Raw genomic sequence first — 22,984 nt, 5'->3', positions numbered from 1 at the left:
GATCGTTGCGGGTCAAACCACTAACGTCGACAATGTTAACAACAGATGAGGATGGCAAGGACACCTCTTTCCCATTTTCTACTGCGACAGCATTGTAGCGATAGGGGACCGCCTTTTCAGAAGAGTATGGTACCGGTCCGGCTGGCTTGATGGTTAATGCGAGAGAAACCTTCTGCTTGCTACCGTCATACTTGATGATAACAGGTTCGGGGATCCAGAATACTGGAGAAATTATGTTGACCTCATCAGCATCTTCGTCAATATTTCTGTTTTGAAGGATCTCAATAACTCCTTCATCCAGCATTTCTTGAACATCTTTGCGCACCTGGCGACAACCTCTTTGATTAACAGAACAGACTCGGCATCTATCGTGGTCATGCTCATAATGACTATAATCACATAACAAACGATGCATCTCAACCAGAGATTGTCGAATATGACTGACGCATTTGACTTTGTACTTGCCAGGGCAACCCTGGACCATGTTGACAGATTTCCCATGCTCGGGCAATGGGTTCTTCTTTACGTTAGGACTTACATCCTCGAAACACAGAATGCCACACCTCACAAGGTCTTGAACTTTGGTCTTCAAAGGGTAGCAATTCTCCACGTCGTGGCCGGGAGCACCAGAATGGTAAACACAGTGTAATTCGGGCTTATACCACCACTGGGGGTTAGTAGGTATAGCCGGTGGGTCTCGTGGAGTAATCAACTTCCTCTCTATCAAGAGGGATATAGCTTTGCATACGTCATTGGAATAGGATCGAAGGTGACCCTTTTCCTTTCGTAACTTGTGCTGGTTTGATTACTATTTCGAGGCTGGTAGGCCTGCTGTTGCGGACGGTGATGTTGATGTTGATATTGCGGATGTGGTTGCTGATTGTTGTTATGTTGCTGGTACTGCTGATTATCTCTGAAGACAGGTGCTATATGAGCCACATGGTGTTGGTTACCGGCGGGACGCACGGTCTTCCTCCCTGCAGAGGGTCTTCTTGGTTTCATATGGGAGGTCACAGCATGTGCCTCTCCATCTTTCTTTTTCGCAAACGCTCCATAACGTTTGGCAGAAGAGCCTTCCTCTTTGGTCAGACGCCCTTCTCTAACCCCTTCTTCTAGACGCATCCCCATATTCACCATCTCGGTGAAGTCAGAAGGAGCGCTAGCAATCATTCGCTCATAATAAAAAGAACTCAAGGTCTTCAAAAAGATCTTAGTCATCTCTTTCTCTTCTAGCGGGGGCACGATTTGTGCTGCTACCTCTCGCCACCTCTGGGCGTATTCTTTGAATGTTTCTTTGTCCTTCTGGGACATGGCCCTCAATTGATCCCTATCGGGAGTCATATCCATATTGTACTTGTATTGCTTGACGAAGGCCTCGCCAAGATCGTTGAAGGATCGGATGTTCGCACTGTCTAAACCCATGTACCAACGCAGAGCAGCACCGGACAGACTGTCCTGAAAGTAGTGGATGAGCAATTGGTCATTGTCGGTCTGAGTCGACATTTTCCTGGCATACATGACCAGGTGGCTGAGAGGGCAAGTATTTCCCTTGTATTTTTCAAAGTCAGGGACCTTGAATTTCACAGGGATCTTCACATTAGGAACCAAGCAGAGTTCGGCAGCAGACTTGCTGAAAAGATCCTTTCCTCTGAGAGTTTTCAATTCCTTGCGAAGCTCAAGAAATTGATCGTTCATAGCGTCCATCTTCTCATAGACATCTGGGGCCTCAGACGGCTCAGAATGATAGATGGTGTCGTCTACTCTAGGAAGAGTATGCACGACAGGAGGAGGAACAGCAAGGATCGGGCTAGATGCCGGCATAGAAGCAAAGGTGGGAGCAGGACCCTCGGGCATGAAACTGGGAGGCATCCCCCGGGAATCCGGCTGGCATGGTCGTTGGAGCAAAGTGTGCACTAGCTGCAGGCACAGTCGAGGAGACAATCTCAGAGATGACTGTCCTTTGGGGAGGAGTTGAAGGTGTCGGAGAAGACTGGCTCTGAGCAGCCATGAATGACTCCATCAAGGCACTTAATCTGGCCACTTCCTCTTTCAGTTCGCGGTTCTCTTGTTCCAAATGATCCATCAGTCTTGAAATGTTGGCTCTGGTGTAGTACCGGTGAGTCAGCTTATCTTCAAAATAAATGAAGAACACAGAGTTAGACCACAGAACAAGAAGCCGGGAACAAAACCTGCTTATGCACATGATGCATGCAATGCTTGTGCGCATGATTTGTTTTTTATTTCAAAGGAATTTTAGGGTTCTATTTGCAAATTTTGGAAATATTAAACACTTTTATATGGACACATAATATCTGGGAAATATTTTACACCAAAGAAGTACAACATTGGTAACCATATACAAGAGAAAAGGAAAATAATCATCCTATGGATCCCTAGAAACAATCATCTAAAGCTCGGGACACAGGAAGATAGGATGCACGAAGTCTCCTCACCTCCCTCTCGTAGGCTGCCTCCATATCTGCCTTCTCCTTGGCGAGTCGGTCGTACTTCCTTTTCCAAAACCTGGAAGACTGAGGAAGTAGAGAAGTCCATGCATCATCAGGATCATCAATAACCTGATGTTCGAGGAACTCTATCAAAGCATCCTTCTCCTTGATCTGCTGAAGCAACTCCTCTCTTTCACGGATCCAATCACGTGATTGGTCTTCGTCTCTCAACTCCTCTACTCCTTGGTCAGGGAGGGTTGAAGGCCCAGCCATAACCAAAGGTGTAGGTCTTGGATACTCGTAAGGCATGAGATACTCAGACGCTCTCTTCCTAACCCAAGCAGTGTAAGGCTCCATAGCAATACAATTCTTAGGACCCAACTCTTTCCTTCCTTTCCTATGAATCTTGCGCCAAGCGCGGACCATTCTGCCCTTCAAGTTTTGGGGATCTTTACCCTCCTGAAAGAACACACCCTCTAACAGAATGTTATTAGGTTTATCCTTTAGGGGGAACCCAAGACGACGTGCCAAAACAGGGTTGTAGTTAATCCCACCACATGTACCAAGAAGAGGTACATTGGAGAATTCGCCACAAGAGTCGATAATCTGCACACCATCATACACACGGTTGTACCAAGAGATATCATCATTAGTGAGAGACATGAGTCTCGTGGACCACCGTAGACATCTTTTGTTCTCCTTGAAGGCGACCGTCTGCGGTAAGTGAGAAATAAACCACTTATACAACAGAGGCAAACAGCACACAACGGCACCACCACCCTTTGCATTCCTCATATGCAAAGAGAAATAAGTGCCACCCAACAAAGTCGAAACGGGATTAAGAGTAGAGAAAATCCTAATAGCATTCACATCCACAAACTTGTCGATGTTAGGGAATAACACTAACCCATAGATGAGAAGTACAAATATGGCTTCAAAGGCATCCTCACTCATGGCTTTCCCATATATAGCAGCTTGAGCAATGAGGAACTCAGAAGGGAGACCTTGAATTCCACCTTTGGTAGTCATATGAGCACCAACCAGAGATTCGTCTATTTGCAACATGTTTGCTATCTCTTGAGAAGTAGGAACACTCTCCAATCCACTGAACGGCAACTGGTCTAGAATAGGTATACCCACAAGGTAGGCATACTCCTCAAGTGTAGGCAAAAGCTGGAAGTCCGGAAACGTGAAGCAACGGTACAAGGGATCATAAAACTGCACCAATATACTCATCAATCCTTCATCCACCTGAGTAGTCAGAAGAGGAAGAAGCTTCCCAAAACGAGCCTTGAAACCCAAGGGATCTAGTACATAGGATGTCAGATTCCTTAACTCTTTCAAATCTGGTTGTCTGAAACTGTACTTCTTTGTATTCCTTCTTTGTCTTTCCATGTCTAAAAATTTGCAAATAGACCTCTTAAGTTCCTTGAGAATTTTCTTCATTATTGATGATATGGATGCAAATGGATGCATGAATGCATGAATGCAACAATCACACTCAAGGATCAAGCAAAGCACACCAAACAAAGGTCGTGGAATGGATCATATCATCCTTAAGATCAATCATCCATTTTGGTGGATTATGGTTTACGCCTTATCAACACCCAAGTTCCATTGATATTAAGGATACATGAACGGATCAACCACGAATCAAGGGTTTGTTGCGAGTCACGAGCATGGAGTCTCGGTTAAGAACCACCCAAAGGGAGTGTACTAGGGTTTAAACCTGCCAACCATGTTCTACAAGAGGTTCCCGTAGTCATCATCCCATCTTTCGGATATTATCGGATAAACGACTACTCGTATTCCAAAAATATTCTCAAGAGAGACTCTTATGAGTGTAGTATCGCGTAACAATCATATCAAATCTTACACTTGAACGACTTTCACACTACATCCTAAGAATAGGCCAAGATGGGCTTGGTAAACTAAGGTCCTTGGCTTCTAAGGGCTATATTGGAAAGAGTAATGTCTAACCACAACTACTTGTGTGACATTATTGATCCCAACATGACCTCCACCAAGTGAATGAACTTGCAAGTCAACTTGCTAAGGAATAACTCCACACAAGTCAACAAGACTATGCCATTCTCCTATCCTAAGTGCACTCGAGTCCGGGTATAGAACTCATCTCACAAAGATCACCAAGCATACAAGGAGTTAATATTCAAACAATTCAATCATTACATACAATACAGTAATCCCAAATTGCACGAAAAATATGTCACAAAACAATACAATACAATACAACAAGTATGAAAAGTAGGCAAAACCCGCTAGGGCAAAAGTCCCCAGCAGAGTCGCCACTTTTCTGTAGCGGGGTATTCGTTACCATTAGAGATATTGACTAAATCCAAGGTAAATCATACAAGTCGAGTCGCCACCGCACTTCTATTTATCCAAAGGAATGGTTAGAAAGCGAACAAAAACCTAAAAGTTTTATCAAATCAAAAACTAGTAAAAGAGAATCAGAGATCTGGGTAAGGGGGTTGGTTATGCAATGGGAAGGTGTTAGGCACCCAAAACATCCTAGGTACTCCTAGGGAGCCCTTTTCATACTTGTGGTAAGGTTGTTGTTTTATGAAAATTTGTTTATGCAAACATGATTGAAGGGGTGAGAAGAGAATATACAAGTTATTTACATTTTGTGTTTGGATGGATAAACCCATTGCCTACGTACCATCTTAAAAAAGATTAGGATCAAAACCTCGTAGTTCGGGGTAAAAATTTCAAAATGAGTTGGTGAATTGATTGGTCCAAAAGCCTTAAGGTCTTTTGTTATCAAAGGGAGAAAACTCAACCTAAAACCACAAATACACCATGTGAGGATAGCTTCAACATGCTAGTGAGGGGTTAACCCTATAATAAGCATGGAAGACTCATTGTCCATCACTAAGGATATAGGTGAGTATTACATCTACCACAAAGATAACTCAAACCTAATAACTAAAGGTTATGAAAAGTTTTGATTAAAAGGTGGCCATTGAAACCACAAAAACACATTTGAATGGGTTATATTTACCAATTAGAAGTATATACAAAATGGTCAAAGTGGACTTAAAGATTCAATTCAAAATAAGTATTATGAAAAGAAAGTTTGAAAATCAAAAGCATATGGCTTAGGTTTCTAATGTTGAAAACAAGTTTTAGATGTTTGCACAAAAGTTTGACTTGGGTTAGAGTGGAGAGAAGAAGAAGAAGGACTAAGGTCCTAAGCAATTCAAAAAGGTGAGGGAAAAGAAACAAAACCACAATGGAGTTCCTCTCTTGAGATCATATGGATGATCCAAGTAGCTCTCATCCTTTGGAATGAAAAATCACATAAGCATAAACTCAAGCAATCATCAATCAAATGAATTCTTGGAAGGCTCTTCAAGGCATCTTGTAACTCTTTCTCTTAGAAGCTCATGGCAATGGTTCCTCAAATTTGAATCAAGGTGGAATCCCTAGCACAAGAACACACACATCAAAGAGTTTTATGAAGCAAATCAAGAATGGACAAGAGTGAGTTTAGAGGTTTGGTCCTTCATGATCATCTTCAACATTAAGGTCCTTTTACTCCAATTTTTGCATAGGGAATGTCCTAGAAACTAAGTCCATTTGTCCATTTCTTTGCATTTGGTTCACAACAATCAAATCAAAACACAAGCACAATAATATATACACAATTAGGTGCTCAAGTGAGCAAAAGGCAAATGGCATTAACATAAACATGTGCTCAAGTGAGCAAAGAGAAAGGCAAATGAATAATATGTGCAAGAATAGTAAATTGCATAAAAGTAAAGTGCAAAAAGTAAATGTTAATTATTAATGGTTAGTGTTAGTAGTTAGTGTGCCATAAGGCAAATTTAGCGCTATGTTAAGCAATCGTAATTGGACTTATGTAGAAGTCACAACTATCTGAGGCCGGTCAATAATGATGTAGGCAACAAACACAAGTTAGAAGTCTTGATTAGTGAACCAAGTTCCAACAGCTTGCCATGCCAAAAGAAAAAGAGAATTGATCTTGTATTGGTTTAAGCCTTTTGCATGATTTAGGAAACAACATATCCTTAATGCAAAGCCATTCACTTGATCAATTGATCAAGATGAATTAGATTTGGATCAAGGAAGATTAAGTCTCCCTAATCAATGCTAACTTATCAACCTTCAACTCATTGATAAAAAAAAAGGAAGAAGAAGAAGAGAGAGATGAATAATAGAAAAGGAAATGGGAAGAATAAAATGCACAAGGTGAATAAAATGTACCAATCCATGTGTGTTGACCAAATGACATTGGAAGTCAAAGCCAAACAATGAGAAATCAGAAATGAGATGAAGATTGGAGGTCACACAATAAGCAAGATATTTTTGGCATTTTTAATATTAAAATAAACTTGAATTAAAAATAAAAGAGAGGTCAAACTTCAAAATCACTTCAAATCAACCTTGAAAGGTCCAAGTGATTTATCCCAAGTTCAACAAGGTCAAACAAAAGTTTGATAAAAAAATTCAGCATTTTTAAAAGTCAGAAACTATTTTTAATCAATTAAAGATGAATAAAAATAACCTAATTGAACTAAAATCTCAAATAAATCTCAAATCAATTAGAAAATTGATGAGAATATTTTTCATAGATCCATCATCATTCAAATAGGTTAGGAAAATATTTTTGTATTTTTTGAATATCAAAAACTATTTAAAATGAATTAAAAATAACCAGAAAAGAGAAAATTCACAAAAAAATATCAAATGGTGAAATAAAAAATATTAAAAATCAAAATCAGAAACTAGAATTTATTTGGGAAAGAATGCAATTGGTCCCATATTTTTTGGATTTAAAATGAAGGAGATATGAATTTTTTAAAATAATGGAAATAAAAGAAATTAAATAAAAATTCAGAAAATCAGAAAAAACCACAAGCGTCTGATCAAGCCTCATTAATTGACGTGGCTGATCAGACGGATGTGAGATGCGCACGCACGGAATGCATGAGTCAATTGAGAAACATCCAGCATTATTGAAAGTCATAAGATCCAAAGGACACGATTCAATCTGGAACCATGATCAAACGGTCTAGATTTAAACTGGTGAACGGACGGTGGTGTACACCACCGTCTTCTCCGGCGAGTACATGAACTCCGGCCAGAGTTGCAGGTTTACAAACCTCCACCAAAATCCACGATCCATATATCAAAATGAAGCTGGGGTGATGTACATCACCCCTGTAACCTTGAATCACACTCAAGATTCCTATAGAGTAAGAAATCTGAGCTGGAAGATTCAGGTATAAAAAATGCAGTTCAATAAATCATGAAATTGAAGCTACCACTAGCTTGCCTCTCAAGTGAGGACTTTAGAAAACACAATATCCAAGCAAATAGATCAATAATTGGTGAGATTCGAAGAAAAAACCAGTTGAAGAACAACCTTGAATTCTGGAGATTTGAGCTTGCTTCTTTGCTTCCTTTGGCCAAACAGAAGATCAATGGAGTATGAGAGAGAGGTCTAGGAGCTTTAGATCCAAAGATTCAACCAGATGTAGTTGAATTTTAGATCTGGAAAAAAATAAAGAAAAGTGAAATAGCTCCTTTGGTGAGAGGTTAGGTTTTCAGTTCAGCGGCATTTCAGGTTGATTCATGGATGGAATTTGAATGGAATGGAGCTCTTATTTATAGATGGAAAGGCAAGGCAAGTGTGATCCAATCCGTGTGCATGGAATTGGATATTCATTGCATGGGCTAGCATGATCATGCAAAAGGCCCAAATTCAAAGCCAAATGCAATCTGAAATGAATGTGAGATGATTTGGACGCGTAGCTTGGAGTGAATTGGCTTGTGCATGGAGTTTGGATGTGTTATGCATAATTGAACCAAAAACTTCCCCTCTTCGAAAATGCCATTTTCCAAATCCAAACATGAGCATGTGAGTAATGGTTGGAAAGGTTTTGATGTAAGTAACAATTGTTATGTTGGGCAAAAATCCATTTGAAGTGTGGAAATTGGTGAAATTTGAGTTTAAAGTGCAAGGTGCAAAACATGTAAAGGCAAAGTTTCCAAATTTGGACAATGTTCAAGCCCCTCTGTTTGGATGATGCAAGCCTCAAATGAAAAACCCTCTAACACAAAAGTTGTATATCTCTTCAAGAAAATTAAAATGGACTTAAATTTTGCATCATTTGGATTTTTGATGAAAGCGTTATGGGCACTTGAAGTTGGACTTTTTTGCCTTTTAATGCATTTGGTCCAAAAGGACCTATAATGTATTGCATTATCACATGTATTTCCGTTGAGATTTTGAAATTTTGTTCAACATAAAATTTGAAGTAGACATCTTAAGGTTTCCAATGCATTTGATCCCACCTCAAAATCATAAAAAATGAATGAGTTATGTCCTTGGGAAGTTGACCCAAAATTAGGGTTTCAGTCAAAATGACCTATAATGTATTGGAATGGGAGATGACCTTCCAAGCTTCAAATAAATTTTTGATGAACATGAAAATTGTTCATATTGTCCTTAAGAACAGTTTTGCTTTTGGAATCATCTCCATTTGACCAACACATAAAAAGTTAGGTCTCAGTGCATTTCAAAATAGTTAGATGAATTTGACTGATCAACTTCTCAAGTCCATGACTCATATCTTGATGAATTGATGATTGAGGACACTCAAATAAGTTCAAATATGCATGAAATGATGAATTAAAGAACTTCCCTTGATTGCATCTGATCATGGGCTGAGGTTGCTTCAAGAGCAAGGCATTGTGGTGCACAGATGAATTAGGGTTTCCTTGGGGGACAAACCTCAAACCCTTTGACTTGCTTTGATCAAAATGATGGATTGATATTCTAGGGAGGCATATTTGATGGATGAGAGCTTTGGGAACCATTACCATGCTTGCTATCATCTTCACTTTGGCCATATCTTTGCACAAAGGATCTCCTTGAAGCTCTTGACCTTGTGATTGCTCAAGCTACAAACAAAAGATGTTAGTGACATATTTTTGTGCTTTTGGTTAGCGAATAAAGATGAGAAAAGCAATAGTATACAATTCAAGTATGCTTGGTGATCTCAAACCACTCACAAGAGGCCCCACCCAAAGGCAAAGGGAACCAAGATGCTTATGATCCTTGAGGCAATGCAAATGCAATGTTATGATGCCATGGGGGATCTTAGGGACAAAATTAGGGTCTTACCGAGATCCCCTATGATCTGATTCCAGTGCCTGCTACAGCATACCCGATCACACCACTTGTGATTACGGTCGCTGCTCCGTTCGCTTTTGATAATACAAAAGCAATGCCATGGAATTACGACTCCAAGGTATTTCTATATGGGCAAGAGATGAAAGAGGAGCCCACTAAACCTGAAGAAGCTAGTGTGAATATCACTGGAGCCGGGGGCATAACCCGCAGTGGTAGGGTATTCGCACTAGCATCTCCCGCAGGCGGTGTTGATCAAGGAGCCTCAAACAGAAACCCTGGGAAGCAGGTGGCAAATAATTAGGGCCGAGGGCTAAATGCAGCAGAAAAGGTAAATCCTAATGATGAAGTAGAGGAATTCCTCCGCCTTATCAAGAAAAGTGACTACAAGGTGGTTGATCAACTCAATTAAACGCCGTCGAAGATATCCATGCTTGCACTCTTGATGAGTTCAAAGGCGCACCGAGAAGCTCTGATGAAGTTCTTAAGGACCGCACATGTCCCTCAAGAAATATCAGTAAATCAGTTCGAAGTTGTAGTGGCCAACATATCTGCAAGTAGTTCTCTAGGGTTCAATGATGATGAATTGCCACCTGAGGGTAGAAATCACAACAAGGCGCTCCATATTTCCATCGAATGTGTGGACACAGTCTTGTCCAGAGTATTAGTGGATACTGGATCTTCGCTAAATGTCCTACCCAAGAACTCGCTTTCCAAGCTAACCATTGAGGGATTGGTGATGAAGCTTAGCTCACTCGTCGTGAGAGCATTTGATGGGTTGAGGAGGACGGTAATAGGACAGGTGGATCTCCCCATGAAGATAGGGCCTCACATCTTCTTTATCACCTTTTATGTGATGGACATTTACCCTGCCTATAGTTGTCTCCTGGGACGTCCATGGATCCATTCGGCTGGCGCCGTAACCTCAACCCTACACCAAAGGTTGAAGTTCATGATCGGAAGCAAACTGGTAGTGGTGGAGGGGGAAGAAGATATAGTGGTGAGCCATCTAGCATCGTTCAGGTATGTCGAAGTGGGAGGAGAGATTCATGAGACTCCTTTCCAAGCCTTTGAAGTAGTGAACATGGAGATGACACCACCGGTGAAAGTGGCTCCGGGCGCAGAACTCCCTATGACTTCATGGAAGGATGCTAAGACTATAATCCAGGCTGGACACCCCGCAGGCTGGGGCAGAGTACTGGATCTGCCTGTAAACAAAGACCGATATGGGTTGGGATTATGTGCTCACCAAGTGACTCAGAAGCCAAACATTACTGATGTGAACAAAGGGCCGATTCCCACAATACCAGACACTTTCACTAGCGTGGGGCACCTCGGAGATGACTCCGTCTGTGTAACAGAAGCAGAGAGCAGCCTGCCAGAAGAAGCATGCCTCGTGTACCAGAGGGCTGATGGACAAATACTCAACAATTGGACTGCCGTGGATATGCTAGAGGTCACCTTCATTGAAGAGTAATTTTCCTTGTTTTGCTTTGAAAGCTCTTCGCCCTGCCCAAGGCGTAGAGTAAAATTGTAGGGGCCCCCATATTTTCAAACAAAGTTTATCAATGAATAAAATAGGCGTCTTTGCATTCAATTTGTGCTCTCTATCGTTCATTTTTTGTTTTGTTTTATTAGCACAAATAAATATATGGCAACGTTTTTCATTTTTCGTCTTTTCCGTCCTACCATCCTAAAATAAAACATAAATCATGCAGATCCGCGTCAAGTTCCATTGATAATCAGACTGCTATAGCCCAATATGACTTCGATAATCCTATTTACCAAGGTGATGAAGGCGGTGAGGAAGATTGTGAACTCCCCGAAGAGTTGTCCAGGCTTTTACAGCAGGAATCGAGAGTCATCCAACCGCATCAGGAGACAGTAGAGGTTGTGAACCTCGGGTCAGAAGAGGAAAAGAAAGAAGTTAAGGTAGGCGCAGCCCTCGATGATGAGGTGAAAGGAAAGTTGATCGAACTCTTGCGAGAGTATATGGATGTATTCGCCTGGTCTTATCAAGATATGCCAGGGCTAGATACAGATATTGTGGTGCATCGATTGCCTCTCGAAGAAGAATGCTCCCCGGTGAAGCAGAAACTGAGAAGGACTCGTCCTGACATGGCCATCAAGATCAAAGAAGAGGTCCAGAAGCAATTGGATGCAGGGTTTTTAGCAGTGGCAAATTATCCTCAGTGGGTGGCTAACATCGTACCGGTGCCAAAGAAAGATGGTAAAGTACGCATGTGCGTCGATTACCGAGACTTGAATAGGGCAAGCCCTAAAGACGATTTCCCGTTACCTCACATTGATGTGTTGGTGGATAATACAGCCCAATTCTCGGTATTCTCCTTCATGGATGGGTTCTCTGGATACAATCAAATAAAAATGGCACCAGAGGACATGGAGAAGACCACGTTCATCACCCCTTAGGGCACTTTTTGTTACAAAGTGATGTCATTCGGCTTAAAGAATGCAGGTGCGACATATCAACATGCGATGGTCACTCTCTTTCATGATATGATTCATAAAGAGATTGAAGTATATGTTGACGATATGATCGCAAAATCCCAAACTGAGAAGGAGCATTTGGTCCATCTTGAGAAACTATTCGCACGGTTAAGGAAGTTCCGGCTGAGGTTGAATCCAAATAAGTGCACATTTGGGGTAAGGTCTGGCAAGTTGCTAGGTTTTATCGTGAGCCAACGAGGCATTGAAGTCGATCCCGACAAAGTTAAAGCGATACAGAACATGCCAGCACCAAAAAATGAGAAAGAGGTTCGTGGATTCTTGGGGAGATTGAACTACATAGCTAGATTCATATCTCACCTCACAGCCACCTGCGAACCGATATTCAAATTACTCCGTAAGGATCAAGCGATCGAGTGGAACGACAAATGCCAGAATGCATTTGAAAAGATAAAAGAATACTTACAAGAACCACCGATCTTGATGCCACCTCTTCCAGGAAGACCTCTTATTATGTACCTCACAGTTCTTGATGGATCGATGGGGTGTGTTCTCGGACAGCATGATGAGACGGGTAGAAAAGAGCATGCGATTTACTACCTAAGTAAAAAGTTCACAGACTGTGAAAGCAGGTACTCATTGCTCGAGAAGACGTGTTGTGCACTGGCTTGGGCCTCCAAACTCTTGAGGCAATACATGATGACACATACAACTCTCTTGATATCCAAAATGGATCCTACCAAGTATATATTCGACAAGCCTGCTCTCACAGGAAGAATTGCTCGATGGCAGATGGTGTTAACAGAGTATGACATCCAATACGTCACACAGAAAGCCATCAAAGGTAGCATGTTGTCTGACTACCTGGCTCATCAACCAGTGGATGACTACCAGCCCATGTGCTTTGACTTTCCGGACGAGGACATCATGTTTGTCAGAGATTGGGGTGTTCTAGAACTAGAAAGGGGACCAGAACCAGGATCACGATGGACGGTCGTGTTCGATGGAGCCTCTAACGCTCAGGGAAATGGAATAGGGGCAATCATCACCTCCCCAACTGGGTTTCATCTCCCTTTCACCGCGAGACTATGTTTCGATTGCACCAACAATATGGCAGAATACGAAGCATGTATCTTCAGGTTGGAAGCAGCTATTGACTTAAAGATCAAGACCTTAGAAGTCTATGGAGATTCTGCGTTGGTAATCAACCAAATCAGAGGAGATTGGGAAGTTCGTGATTCCAATTTGATCCCTTACAGAGAACATGTCTTAAAACTGATACCGTATTTCGATGAAGTAACATTCCATCATATTCCCCGAGCGGAAAATCAATTGGCTGATGCTCTGGCCACCTTGGCTTCCATGTTTAAGGTCAAATGGAAGAATGAGGCACCTTCTTTCCAACTTGATTACTTGGACGAGCCAGCATACTATTTAGCGGCTGAAGAGGAATCAGACGGTCACCCCTGGTTCCACGACATCAAAAAGTATCTAGAGAAGCAAGAGTATCCAGAAGATGCATCCATTACAGACAAGAAGTACCTGCGAAAGCTCTCAGCTAAGTTCTTCTTAAGCGGAGAAGTGTTGTACAAGAGAAATTACGACTCGGTCCTGCTCAGATGCGTGGATAGACACGAAGCAGACCGGGTCATAATGGAAATACACGAAGGATCCTTCGGCACGCACGCCAGTGGGCACACGATGGTAAAAAAGATCTTAAGGGCAGGTTATTACGGGATGACGATGGAGATCGATTGTCACCATGCCGTCTAGCCAAAAGCCTGACCACGCATCCGTATTGCGTATATAACCATCATGCATTACATAACATTGCATCCCCGAAAAGGACGTAGCATATTCCATCAATATGGAGCATTACGCCACACAAAATAAACATGCATAATTGCATAAAAGTCTTTCTCGAAAGCCTAAAAAAGGAAGAGAAAAATCATCAGCTGATACTTTCTTCCTCCCCAGTTGCGAATAATCCCCTGAAATCCCCGAGTTGTATTCCCCGCAGGTTTTTTTTCGAAACTCCCCTTGAGGTTGCCTTTTGCAAATACCTTGGAAATCCTCAACCAGTTGCTTGGGAGGTCCCCATTTCTCTTTCAATACTCGTCCGTATTGATCTTCAACCCTCGTCTGTATTGATTTGCAATACTCGTCCGTGTTGTTAACTTGTGTCACTACTCGTCCATAGTGATCTTCTGCACTCATCCGTGCTAACCTGTTGATACTCGTCTGTATCGATATCCAACACTCGTCTGTGTTGTTACCTTCTTTCAATACTCATCTGTATTGATCTCTAACACCCGTCCGTGTTGTTACCTTTCTTCAATACCCGTCCGTATTGATCTTCAACACCCGTCCGTGTTGATCATTTCTTTCAATACGCGTCTGTATTGATCTCCAACACTCGTCTGTGTTGTTACCTTTCTTCAATACCCGTCCGTATTGATCTTCAACACTCGTCAGTGTTGATCATTTCTTTCAATACTCGTCCGTATTGATCTCCAACACTCGTCCGTGTTGTTACCTTTCTTCAATACCCGTCTGTATTGATCTTCAACACCCGTCCTTATTGATCATTTCTTTCAATACGCGTCCGTATTGATCTCCAACACTCGTCCGTGTTGTTACCTTTCTTCAACACCCGTCCGTATTGATCTTCAAAACTCGTCCGTGTTGATCATTTCTTTCAATACTCGTCTGTATTGATCTCCAACACTCGTCCGTGTTATTACCTTTCTTCAATACCCGTCCGTATTGATCTTCAACACTTGCCCGTGTTGATCATTTCTTTTAATACTCGTCCGTCTTGATCTCCAACACTCGTCCGTGTTGTTACCTTTCTTCAATACCCGTCCGAATTGATCTTCAACACTTGCCCGTGTTGATCATTTCTTTTAATACTCGTCCGTATTGATCTCCAACACTCATCCATGTTGTTACCTTTCTTCAATACCCGTCCGTATTGATCTTCAACACTTTCCCGTGTTGATCATTTCTTTTAATACTCGTCCGTATTGATCTTCAACACTCGTCTGTGTTGTTACCTTCTTTTAATACCCATCTGTGTTGGTCTCCAACACTAGTCCGTGTTGATCATTTCATTTTCGATACTCGTCTGTATCGATCTCCAGCACTCGTCTGTGTTGTTACCGTCTTTCGACACTCGTTCGTGTTGATCCTCAGTGAAGTCGCCATTTTTTCGACACTCGTCTGTGTTGGTCTTCTTTCTTTAATACTCGTCCGTATTGATCTTAACACGCGTCTGTATTAATACCTATTTTTCCCATACTCGTCTATGTGGATCCCTGACACTCATCTGTGTTAATCTATGTCACCCGTTTGTGTTAACCTCAACGCTCGTCCGTGTTATTAAACCATTCTTGATACTCGTTTGTTTAGTATCCATCACTCGTCTGTGTGGACCTCACCCTCCTTCTTAGCCTTTTGCTCGAAAGACTTTTTCTAGTACATAGGAGCCGTTGCTACCTGTTGTGTGAGAAAATCGTAAATCCCTAGCAACACGCCTCCGTTGACTTTGTGAACTCCCGTTTCTTTTACCGTCACGGGATCCTGCGGGAACACCTTGATCACCTGTCACATGCCAAAACGTGATAGGGGAAGAAAGAAAAGAATGAAAAGAGAGATGAAAAAAGGAAAAAGCTTAGAGAAAGACTAAAATAATCTATCATACTGCATTAGCATATGGCATATGTCATGCATACCCAACCACCCATGTACTACCACATGACATTCTGATTCCCAGCAGCTGCCCTGCATAAAGACTAGCTTGTTCATCTCACATATCCCAGTGAAGAAGACCCTCCTTGTGACCTATCTTCACATAGCTTTCCATTTGTTCCGCGTGGGCAAATTTTCCGATATTCTAGTATTTAATCCCCTCCCACCTTGATTGTCTGGACGCCATTGCTATCCGTACACTCAGGTCCGAGAAGATTAAATAAGGACAGCTGTCATACCTCAAAATTCGCCTCGCCCTTCACATTGATCATATAGATCACTAACCTAAACATTTGCATATCATCATGAGCATGCATTTCATTTACATAAGCAAGGTTCAACACAAGAAGGCAATGACTTGAATTCAGAGCTTTATGCTTATACCTAGTGGAAACTAGGATCTCTCAGCAAACTTGGGGTGGCCCCAATCAAACCCTAGCATGGAGATGCTTGGGTATTATGCTTATATCTAGTGTCAACACACATCCCATTGAACTTTCTAACACGGTCAAATACATGATTAGAGGTCTTCCTTCAACTGGGGGCATCAAAATCGGAGGTTCTTGGAGATACTTCTTGATTTTGTCAAAAGCTTCTTGACATTCATCATTCCATATCATCTCTTGATTCTTTCTCAGTAATTTGAAGATGGGTTTGCAGGTAGCAGTCAAATGGGAGATAAATCGGGCAATGTAATTCAAACGTCCCAAGAAACCTCTGACTTCTTTATCTGTACAAGGAACTGGAATTTCTTGAATAGCTCTCACCTTAGCCGGGTCAACCTCAATTCCTTTACTACTGACAACAAAGCCCAAGAGTTTACCGGATCTTACTCCAAAGGTGCATTTGTTCGGGTTCAATCTCAACTTGTATTTCTTCAACCTCTCAAACAGTTTGTATAAATGATCGAGATGTTCTTCTTCAGTATGAGATCTGGCTATCATGTCATCCACATATACCTCTATTTCATGATGGATCATATCATGGAACAAAACCATCATAGCACGCTGGTACGTTCCCCCTGCATTCTTTAAACCGAATGGCATTACTTTATAACAGAAAGTGCCCCATTGCGTCACAAACGTAGTTTTCTCCATGTCCTCAGGTGCCATCTTAATCTGGTTATAACCCGAGAATCCATCCATGAATGAGAATACCTTGTGTTGAGCGGTGTTATCTACCAGAACATCAATGTGCAGAAGTGGAAAGTCATCCTTGGGACTCGCTTTATTCAAATCTCTGTAATCTACACACAGTCGCACCTTACCATCCTTCTTTGGCACTGGTACCACATTAGCAACCCATTGAGGATAAGAAGTAACAGCCAGAAAACCTGCATCAAATTGTTTCATAACCTCGGCTTTGATTTTCTCGGACATTTCAGGACGCATGCGACGAACCTTTTGCTTAATAGGATGACAATCTTCCTTCATTGGAAAACGATGCACTACTATATCAGTATCCAGTCCTAGCATGTCTTCATAAGACCAAGCAAAAATCTCTATACAGTCATGTAACATTTGAATCAATCTTTCTTTGACGCTGTTTTCCAAGCCTGCTCCTATTTTGACTTCTTTCTTGTTTACTTCGGTACCCAGATTTACAGTCTCAATTGATTCCTCACGCGGCTGTATAGTCTTTTCCTCTTGCAGTAACAGTCTAGCAAGCTCTCCAGGTACTTCACAATCTTCCTTACTTCCATCCTCGGCTTGGTAGATCGGATTTTCAAAGTCATAATGAATAGTAGCAGAATTATTATCAACAGGATCCAGAGTGGATATGGATCTGCAATTTGTTACGTGAGTGTGTGTAAGAATACATAGCTTGTTTAAAAGATGACAGGAAAGATAAAGAGCGCAATATTTGAATGCAAAAAGTCCATTGATTCATTGAATGTGAATATGCTTATGAAAATGACAAAACCCTTAACAAATTAGCTATTGTGCCCCGGGCATAGACACAATGCTTTAAGAAGTTCAACCGTAAAAATTAAAAAATTTGCAACACTAAAATAGACAATAACAATTACTCCTGAATAAAGGAAATCGGGATAGTGTCTTCAGCCTTCCAATTATTGAGTCTGTCACCAATTGTTGGGAAAATCCAGCTATCCAGGTCGCAATCGCTATCAGCATCTTCTACAGCATTAATCTGATCTTTGACTATGTTTTCAGAGCTAAACCCCAGGCCAAATCTATCAGACTTGTACGGTACATTGATCAGTTGACCCCAGCCAGTACGACCACCATCTTCAACCACGGCTTGAGCATCTTTCAGAGAAATCATAGCAGGAGGAGCACGAATAACCTTGGGCACACGGGAAGTTGGCTTAAGGACAGGACTAGTCAGAGGAACTACTTCAAATGACTGAGAAGGAGTCTCAAAGAATTCACCATCCATCTCGATGTATCTGAAGGTATGCACACTACTGACAATATACTCTTCTTCCCCACACACAGTGACGATCTTACCCTCTATTGGATACCTCAGCTTTTGATGGAGAGACGAAGCTACAGCACTTGCCCCATGAATCCAAGGGCGTCCCAGCAAGCAGGAATAGGCAGGACGAATGTTCATTACGTGAAAGATAATGTTGAAAACCTGAGGTCCTATCTTGATAGGGAGAACCACTTCACCATGGACAACACTCTTCGCACCATCGTAAGCACGCACCACAACGTCACTAGGCTTCAGTTCAATGCTTTTACAGTCAAGCTTATCGAGTACAGCTTTCGGTAGCACATTCAAAGAAGAGCCATTATCGATCAACACATGAGCCAAGGTGATCCCCTTACACTCAATGGAGATGTGCAGAGCTTTGTTATGATTCTTTCCTGCTGGTGTCAGGTCAGTATCGGAAAAGCCTAGGCCATTGTCAACAGTCAGGTTAGCAACATAGTTTTCGAACTGATCGACAGATGTCTCCTGAGGTACATGAGCGGTCTTCAGGAATTTTATCAATGCATTGGCATGAGATTCAGAAGATAACAACAAGGATAACATCTAAATTTTAGACGGAGTATGCCCCAACTGTTCTACCACATCAAAATCATTCTTGCGGATGATTTTCAGCATTTCTTCCATTTCCCGTTTGGCAACATCTTCGGTAGTAACTTCGACCGGTGTCCTTGACTGAGAAGGATTGGTTACTGGTTCCGTTCCTCGAGTTTCAGGGGCGGGAGGTGATATTTCTGGAGAGAAGATCCTTCCACTTCGAGTAATTTTACTAGTCCCAACAATGTCATTAGGATTAGCAGAATTATCAACTTGCTTTATGCCGTGGATGTAAACATCGCCTCCGTAATTCCACGGAATGGCTTTGCTTGAGGAATATGGTACTGGGCCAGGTGCAGTAATAATTAGGGGAGCTACCTTGGGCTCAGCAGTAATCTTCACATGCACTCTAGTAGCGGTAATCTTCACCGGAACTTTGGACCTAGCAATCACAGATATTTCTTCAATAGGGTTTTCCACCTTAGGAATCTTTTCGAAGAGAATTGTGCGATCATCCATCAGCCGTTGGATACCACTCCTCAACTTCAAGCAATCATTGGGTCGGGGTATACAGAGATTACAATTTTCAGCACAACCTGGAAATAAACCAGCTTGCAACAACTTCTTCTTGATGGTCAAGAGAGGAGATGCTAAGTCAGCTACATTAGAAATGTGAGAATTGTCATTTACAGCATTAACAGTCTTGTCATGATTAGGCATAGGAGCAGTGATGATATTAGGAGTCTCTGGAGGATCAAATTCAATTTCTCCAGCGTCGATCATATCCTGGATCTTATTCTTCAACAACCAACAATCGTTTGTATCATGCCCGGGGCTATCGGAGTGATATGCACACCTGGCATTGGGATTATAACGAGGAGAAGTAGTGTTGGGATTTGCAGGAGGATCTCTGAGGGTAATCAAATTTGCTTTTAGCATACCCTGCAGTGCTTGTGCTAAAGTCATATTGATCTTGGTAAACTGCCTTCTTGGTCTGTCTTGTCTGTGTTGGAAGTTTTGAGATGGCGGTGCTGCAATCGTAACTGCTCCAATAGTATGGTCACGATTTTTCTTGTTATGACCCCTTTGACCGTACACAGCATTTGACTCGTTCCTCCCCTGGTAGGACTTTTTGGTGCTTGCAGAGGTAGCCACCTGTATCTTTCCACTTCGAATGTCGCTTTCAACACGTTCACCCGTCAATATAAGTTCAGTGAAACCCGATGAGGAACTTCCCAATAGATGGTTGTAGAATGGGCCAGTCAGTGTACCCATGAACATGTCCACTAATTCGCTATCATTCATAGGGGGTTTGACTCGGCCAGCCAAATCTCTCCATTTTTGAGCATATTCTTTGAAGCCTTCTTTAGATCCCATAGTCATATTCTGCAACTGTAGCCGAGTAGGCGCTAGTTCAGAATTATACTGGTAGTGCTTGTAGAAAGCTGTCGCTAAATCAGTCCACGTGCGGATGTTAGAGCTCTCGAGCTGATAATACCACTCTAACTGTGTGCCAGACAGACTCTCTTGGAAGAAATGGATCCATAGCTTCCTATCAGTGGTATATGGCTGAATCTTTCTCACATAAGCTCTCAGATGTATCTGAGGACAAGACGCACCATCATACTTAGTGAAAGCGGGGACCTTGAATTTGCGGGGAATGACCACATCAGAGACCAGACCTAAGCTTTCGAAATCCAGGTCGGGCGCCTTCTGACCCTCCATAGCTAACATGCGTTCTTCCAGCAACTTATATTTATCATCTTTTGGAGAGTACTGTTCATTTTCATAATCTTCATCGTCGTCCTCAGGGTTGAGCGGATCAGCATTCTCATCTTCCGAATCATTTTCTGTCTCATCTTCTTTGTCCTTCGGAATTCCAATCTTGACTCCTGCGGCCTGTCCTTTAAGCCTTCTTCCCGGGTTAATGTAAATCACCGCTTTCTTGTCTTTCTTCTTCTCGAGCAAGAGAGCCTTCAGCTCCTCCTGCCCCTTGGATAAGTTCAAGATCATCTCCTGGAATTGAACATTCTGAGCCTGGAGATCTTTGACAGTTTGTTCGAGAGCCATCTTTCTGTTTAGAAGGAAGACCGTGAGAACATTGATCCTTTAGAATACCTGTTATGCAATGTTATGTTATGCTATGCAATGTATGAAATGTTTTCAAGGACTTTTGGAATTTAACTTTGCGTAAACCACCGAGAAAGGAACTTTTATTAATAAATTTTTTAGTCAACGTTTATTACAACAAAATAATAAAATACAATGAAAGCTCAAGTCTCCTAGGGACGGCTTCTTTTTGGGCGAAGATATGCATTGAGTCTTCGTTCCTCATTAAGTTGGCTGGTGAGCTCTAACACCTTCTTCCTTTCTGCACCGAACTGAGTTTCAAAAGTATCCCTTTCCTCTCTCAACTGAATCCAGGATTTCTTCAATTCTTCAACATTGGTAGGCATATCTGGATAAGGAATGATCTGAGGAGTACCTCCTTCAACTCCTGGTTCAACAATCAGCGGTCCGACCGCAAGATATGGCATGACAAGTTCACGAGCTCTTGCGCGTACCCATCTGAGATAAGGTTCCATAGGAATAGAGTTTTTCTTTCCTAAAGTGCTTCTTTTCACCATGCCCCAAGCTCGTACAAATCTTTGACGGAGACCTTGGGAATCGTTGTCATAGTCAAACACAGTGCTTTGGATAATTATCTCATGTGGACCATCTCTTCGAGCACAACCGAACTGACGTAGGGCTAAAGCAGGATTATAAGTAATACCTCCTCTCATCCCCAGGAGTGGTACGTTAGAGAATTCTCCACAACGGTCGATGAGGATAACATTTTCTTCGAGATGAGGACACCAACGGATGTCTGAATGGGAGAGCGACATTATCCTTTGAGACCATTTCAAATTTTGCTCATTCTTCAAGACTGATCGAGGAAGGTGCGAAATAAACCACCTAGATAATAAAGGTATGCAGCACATGAGAGTCCCTTGCCTCTTCATAGTACGAGTGTGAAGGGAATGCAAAATGTCTCCAAGAAAGGTAGGCACAGGGTTATGAGTGAGAAATATCTTAATAGCATTCATGTCTATGAATTGGTCTGGATTAGGAAATAACACCAAACCATAGATTAGTAATGCTAGGACATCTTCGAAAGCATGGACATCCATAACCTTTAAGAATTCTCGAGCCTTATTTATCAGAAATTTGGCAAGTAAACCCCTAATTCCACTTCTTGTTACCCAATTGGTTTCAATGTCGGACTTTGTCATGTGTAAAGCTGCGGCAACTTTTTCGGATTTCGGACTCTTTTCTAAACCACTAAAAGGTGTTTAATCAAGGATAGGTATCCCAAGCATCCTGGAGAATTCTTCTAATGTGGGTACCAACTGATAATCTGGGAAGGTGAAGCAATGATGTTTAGGATCGAAGAACTGGAATAGAACTCTCATCATATCTTCTTTGAAACCAGTGGTAACCAAATTGAGGAGAGAACCATGTTTCTTGATGAACTGAGCATGATCGGGAAGTTCTGACACTAAATCCTTGAGTTGAGGAGAGGTCGCTACGAAATTGATCCGGATAGTCTTCCTGGAAGCCATAGCCTTATAAAATAGAGCAAAGTTAAATCCCTAAGTCCTTGAAACGGTTAGTACAATGCCATGATGTTATGATGTTATGATGTTATAATGTTATGATGTTAAGTAAATAACAAGCACAAGCAAGTCACACAACAATCATTCCTAAGTTTTAAGGCTTGCATGAGTTCCATAGGTAAGTACCCTCCCCACTGAAGTTTGGTTGGTTCAACCTGTCCTAGAATAGTAACCGGGTTCTAAAAGGATCTCCAATCATTGACCTTCTCTTAAGTCCACTTCAGTGCAACACCAAGTGGTTGACCAAAGCTTCCCTAAAGTCCAATCTCAAAGAGTGTAGTATCGAGTCTCAACCAACCCCAGTCGGAACCGAAGTCAGTTATCTCACTACTTTCTAATGGCCTAGATGAGTCAATTAGGGTTCTAAAGGTCTGGTTAATGCTTTGATGACACCACGCAGACGCCAAATTTCTCCTCAAGTAAACATGAGGAACATCAGGACATCCAAAGTGTCACATTAACCGTAGCCATCATTTTAACCATTCCAG

The sequence above is a fragment of the Lathyrus oleraceus genome, chromosome 5 (assembly GCF_024323335.1).
Source record: "Lathyrus oleraceus cultivar Zhongwan6 chromosome 5, CAAS_Psat_ZW6_1.0, whole genome shotgun sequence".
Taxonomy (NCBI): Eukaryota; Viridiplantae; Streptophyta; class Magnoliopsida; order Fabales; family Fabaceae; genus Lathyrus; species Lathyrus oleraceus.
This window is presented reverse-complemented; position numbering follows the sequence as displayed.